General features: G+C 41.1%; 1 pseudogene; it reads right to left on the bottom strand.

Annotated features, from left to right (window-relative positions):
• Positions 1-412: 412 nt before the first annotated feature.
• LOC144223153 (coatomer subunit gamma-1 pseudogene) lies at positions 413-2,965 on the bottom strand (annotated as a pseudogene).
• Between the last annotated feature and the right edge of the window lie 3,301 nt (positions 2,966-6,266).

Here is a 6,266-nt window from a genome sequence, read left to right as displayed (position 1 = left end):
TACATAACCTTGCTTAGCCAAGGGAAAAAAGAAGCATACTGCCAAACTATGTATAAAATTTTATAAATTCTATACAGATACAGTGTGATATCAATGATTGCAATATTTTCATGGAAAAAATGGAATGGAAAATTAAGCCTATGATATTTTAGACTTTTAGTATTTCATTTATATAATCAAAACTTTTCATTTTAGTATTTTTTTAAAGCAGAATTTATGATTTAGAGCAGTTTTAAGTCAAAGCAAGCAGTCCTGGGACAGGATTAAATTCAAATTTTTTTTCAGTGATTCCTAATTATTTTTGAATACAGAGGCTTAGGAAAGATTTTCTACTGGGTTCAGGAAGAAGGTATAACTTCTGAGTAGTGTTGGGAGGAAAAGTATAGAAGTAGGGTCTATGGAGTCTGGCCTTTTAGCCCACAGACACCAAGATGATGTCTACTGGTAGCTCATCCGAACTTCTGGCTGTCACCTGCATCATTACTGTGTCTAAAAGGGACAGACAGTCATGAGTACATCAGGACATCATGACCACCCCAGAACACACCAGCTAGGAACAACATGTGGGTGTTCTTGTTATTTGGCACTCTTTATGACCTCACACAAGGGTGAATTCCCAGGAATTTCATCATATTGCCCACAGCCTCTCAACGTGTCTTGATAGTAAACAAGGTGCATATTTCCTCCTTCTCAGACTCATCCCCTACCTCATCCCAGGCTGCTTCGAAGTCCAAATTCATGACCTTTTGGATGTAACCAGCGATGTTCACTTCCAGATCCTCCAGCACATATTCCTCCTCATAGCCTTCCTCCTCAGTCTTCCCAGTGGTGGGGTCACAGTCCTTGACAGTGAACTTCATTTTGCCACTGAATGTGCAGGTCATAGCTGTGGGATCTTCCTTAGGCCATGCTACCAACATGCAGCAAGTCCAGGCTGGTTGTAGTGTAGGCTTCAGGCAGACATGCAACAGACCATCTTGCAGGTTTCCGTGGACTCCATCTGCACTGTGGCATTCTCCAAGGTCTGGTGTCTGAGTGTGTTTGTGCAGTCAAACTGGAACACTATATGGTCAGTGCAGGTGTGCTGTGTACAGTGTTGATATACTCTGTCTCTGACTCAGTGAGGGCCACACGCTCAGGCGAGGACTTAAAGAGGGGCTCCAGCCCATGGAACTCTGGCACTGCTGTCAGTTGCTCTTGGAAGATCTCTTTCCAAGTGGCTGCCGCTTTCTCAGGTTGCTTGGCAACTGTGATGGGAGTGCTTTCTGTTCTCTGCTCTGCCATTGGTGTTGTGGCCAGGGGCACAGGCTTGAGGTCAAAAGGTTTTTCTGGTGGTTCTAGAGTGTACCGCTACAGAGGTCTCTCTAGACCAGGGATGGAAACAGTCAGACCATTTAGGATATAGCCTGCATTGAGGGCCTTCTGCTTCCACTCCAAGACACTGAGATAGAAGGTGATTTGGTCTCTTACTTCACTGTCATCGTCCATCACACACCTCTTCATCAACACCAAGATAATGGGTAATATCTCTTTGTTCTGGGCTCCAAACTTGGCCAGAGCACTCCTAGCACCTGCCCGGACCTTCTCATGCTCCAAGACCACACAGTTATAGAGGGAGCAAATTTACTGGGAGAGTTTGTTGGCCCCACCTGGCCCAGGAGACGCAGGATGCAGGTGGCCAAGATGACGAACTCCCAGTCCTCCGTGAACTTACACAGGTGTGACAGTCTGGACTCCTTGTTCTCCATGTTTTTTTCAATGGTGTTGATAATGCAGTCATTAATGTCCTGCTTGTACTCAAAACCACTCTCTTCTTATAGCATAATGAACAGGAAGTTCATGCGCACAGAGTGTTTTCAAGGATACTTCTGACACAGGGGACTGATGGCCTGGACCACCACAAGTCTGAACTCTTCCAAGGTCTCTGATATGAAGGATGAGTTCTGCTTCATGAGGTGGTTTCGCTGCTGGGCTTGAGGAGCATGGTGATGCTGTGATTCGAATCTGTAACCATGTTCAGGTCCAGATGCAGGCCGTCACTGCTGATGGATGTTTCATGGCCACCTTATTAAGGGCGAGGACAGCAGTGAAGTGGAGAACAGCTTTGTGTGAACTGCAGAAAAGCTGGAAAACTGACATAACCAGAACCAGCTCTTTGGCACTGCAGTTTAGCAGACAGCCAGATGGCTTTGTACACCACCATCTTGTGCTTGTTGGGCAAGGAGCTCTCAATGAAGTTGAACAGTAGGCTTTCATGGCTGCCATCCTCCTCCTCCAGCGGCTTGCTGGCCATCATACAGTAAGCACAGGGAGACTGGAGACTGTGCTATGTGAATTTGCTCATCATCTTTATTGCCAGCCAGGTGGTTGTTCTTGCACACATGGTGCAAGAGCCCCAGCACATGGTACAGGATCATGATGTTATCACTGGATGCCACACCCTGGACTTCATTCACCCAAAACTTGATCACATCAAAGCTGCACTTCAGCAGGTTCAGGGAAGACACCTGGCCAGAGCTGGAAACACTGGGCACCATGTGGATGATGGCTTATTTCATGTGGTGCTCAATAGCTTGCAGCATGATGCTGTTAGTGATCTGGCAGAGGGTACATACAGCTGGGCTCTGGTGTTTTCTTCTTTCTCAGTCATGTCCCTGGTCAGTCTTCTGGTGATGGTAATAACAGCCTCATTTATACAAGACATCTCCTTGATGGTCAAGTAGCACATCTGACGGAGTGTTGGATAGTTGGACTGATAGAACTTGGTCATGACAAAGAAGGCCTCGGTTGCTTCGGTGGCCCCTCGTGCTTCCCCTGGTTTATGAAGTAAAGTATCTTGATGAGGATGTGGGCACATTTTTGAGGACTAATGGGCCTCCTGGAATACTGCACTCTTCTCAAGATACTGAAGTCAATTGGAGCCTCTACCTGATTCCTTGTTTTTCTTGTCAAATTTGTTCAACATGGTGGTGCTATACAGGTGCAAAGCAATAGCCCTGTGCTAGACAAGAGGCAGTGAGCAACAGTGGTCCACATAAGCCATTTACAGCTGGCTGCATTGCCCTGAGCTTTTATTTTTTTTTATATACCTTCAATGAAAAAAGGAAATTAAATATAAGTAGCACAGTAACCTCTGTTCAGACCTTTGACTTGAACCAGTCTTCTGCCTCGATAAATATAGGTGTAGTCACAATGGTAAAGCTAATTTTATCAGATCTGAATAGAAACTAAGGCTTTGAGTATAGATGCTATTAGGCACTATCTTAAGAATGTCCAAGGTATATATCCTCCATGGTGTTTTAATAAGATTGTTCATCTGATTTAATCAGTTAGAGACTTCCTTTAAAAAATGTACATATACATGAATAACCATTGTAGCAGCTTTAGGCAGTGGGGAATTTTGAAATATGCAGTTGTAGAACTATGAAGGGACTGAGCTCTGCACATTTACTATAGGGATACCCACACAACCTGAGCAATAACTCACTGAATTCACTCCCCGGCCACACGGGTTCTAGTGTTCCCACCAGCAGGCAGTATCACTACACAATGGTTCAATATAAGCTTTAAATTGGCATGTAAGGAAGTGATAATTCAGTAACACATAAGGCAATTTAAAACAGTGTATATTTTCACCTTTATTATGTAGGAACTTCAAAGCCAATATTGCAAATTCAGACTTGTCTGATCATGTTTAGAGATTTAGCAAGGCAATCCTTTAGTGGTTAAATTTTCAAGATTATTTAAGTGGTCAGTGGGAAAGAAGAGGATCAAAAGTATTAGTGCTGTTGGGTGCACCCTAACTTTAATGGGACTAAGATCCATGGGCCATCCCTTTAAACGTTCAGTTTGTGCAACTATTAGAGTGTAAACTCCTCAAATGAAAGAAAGAAGTACTCAAAAAATTAAAGATTATCACAGAAATAATGCATAAAGTGGGAGAATAGAGCTAATTTTAATTCAGATTACCCTCTAGTCCTGTCTTCTGTGTGACAGCACACTGAAGAACATGGGATTCAATACAGCAACAGTTAAAAGCCTACATCACAAAACATTGTAGCAGCTTAGATGTCAAGGCATACAGATTAGTGACCTACAAAATCAATGCAGCACACATAGGATGGAGAGAAAACCCCTCAGCACCAATGGAAAACACCACAAGGCAAAAAGCCAAGCCATACACATGTGACAGCCAAGACGGCTCTCCTTATAATCACTCTCCCTCCTCACTTTCCACTTGGTCAGGACTCCATAGATGAAAATGACAGAGCTAACCCAAGAGTTACAGCTTTGTTAAAAATTCTTCATGGAAATCAGAAATACTCTATGCTTGGAATTACATTTTTGTCATAAAGGATACAAACCAGGGCCAGCCAAAAAAAGGAGACCATAGGAAAAAGTCTAGGGGGTTCTTAAATAGGAAGCTTCTGAGTCCTCAGGAAACATCAGCCTCCTGGCACATCATTATATGATTACCAACCAAGGAAGTGCACTCATGTACAGTTGTCCAGAGTTTGTATTGGGGTTTCATTACGTAAATATGATTGATTGAATCAATAGCCATGTGATTGAGCACAATTGATAGCCTTTCTCCCCAGAGGTCGTGAGATTAAGTTGGTACCACAGGGCTCAATGCTCCAACCCTCTAATCATATCCTGAAACTTCCACAGGCCCATCATGATTGTCTTGTGAGGTCTGTGAAAAACAAAGACACTTTTATTGCTAGGGAAATTCCAAGGGACCAGGATGAAAGTCCAGCTAAATTCTTTATTGTACAACATTAACTCGTTTATTTAATTTTTTAACAACCTTTGAGGTATGAGCAATTAATTTCATAACCTAACTGGGATAGAGAGAGGTTAAATAACTTACTCAAAGTTTACACAGCTACTAAATGGGCAGAGAAGCTAACTAAAAAAGAAACAAAATCCCTATGCTCTAATTCTATCTTTGAAATTCCATCTTTCATACAAATGTTGGTTATACTTTGAAAAGAATTAAAAGAATTAATTTAACTAAAATTTATCATAGTTTACTATCTGTATATACTTTTATAGATTGATGTTGAGGTAAGGTAAACCATCTTTTCCTGTCATAAAACAGCCAACTCTATAACAAGAAACTACAAAAGTTTACAGAACCCCCCCTTCAAAAAAACACTAGAAAAACATGAGTTGCCAATGGAAGTGTTATCAATATATCAATATCACAATATTTATTGTGAATAAAGTATTTTGAGATAAATGTTGTAAACAATAAGAAATAACAGGCTGCTTTCCCTTATAGGGCTTAGGACCTCATTGAGGAAATCAGGTTAGCGGTGCATGATACAATTAGCAAACAAGTATGTAACTGCTTTGTACTGACTAGATAGTAAGTATACTAGGAGCAAAGGGAAAGGACATAACCTATATAATGTCTCTGTTACTGGAAGTCTTTTAAGTAACTTGGTATAGCTGAGGTTATGTAAAGTAGACAGCATGTAAATGCAAAGCCCACCAGGAGTTCAGAGTAAGCAATAAGTGGTTGACTAGAGATCAGTAGAATACCATCACTTCAAATAAAATGTGGCTTTATGAGAGACAGGGATATGAAGTGCTTTTGTTTGAATGTCTCCTTTGTTTCACATTTCCATCTCCTTTCATCTCCCCCTCACATCTTTGTTTCCCCAGAGATCTCCAAAAGTCTTTTATTCTTTGCTGTGCATCCTAATATTTTTCTAAATTCTCACTGAGACAGTTTTCTCCATTCCCACAAGACCGTTTATCCTGATTGGAAGACATGTTGCAATTGCAGGTAGTACTAAAAACAGCCAACCTGAGAAGAGTTGGCATCTACAAATCTGCAATGGCACTTCCTCTCCCTGATAACCTCTGTAGGGAGCCCTTCTCCTTGACCTCCACATTTTATCATCTCTAACTCTAGGAAGGTTGCTATTTGGAGGAAGAGATGAGAATTGATGGAAAAATGATTTGCAGAGTATATTTTACAGGAATATATCTGGATTCTCATCAACCATCTAGTGGAATTATTTAAACTAAATATGAGCTATTTGAAATCACCCTAGTTTTAGTATCAAAACAATAGTTTAAGCAGTGAACATCTATCTTACAATCTATATATTTATATAACACAGCTGTAAGATAAAACAAGTATATCATATGCATGCCTAGCTAACAAGATCTTTTATGTTACATTAGTATAACATGGGCATTCTAGTAATTTCCTACAGGGAATATTTTCATAGAGAATGTAATGATTAATT

The sequence above is a fragment of the Crocuta crocuta genome, unplaced genomic scaffold, assembly GCF_008692635.1.
Source record: "Crocuta crocuta isolate KB4526 unplaced genomic scaffold, BGI_CrCroc_1.0 scaffold231, whole genome shotgun sequence".
Classification (NCBI taxonomy): Eukaryota; Metazoa; Chordata; class Mammalia; order Carnivora; family Hyaenidae; genus Crocuta; species Crocuta crocuta.
This window is presented reverse-complemented; position numbering and strand designations above follow the sequence as displayed.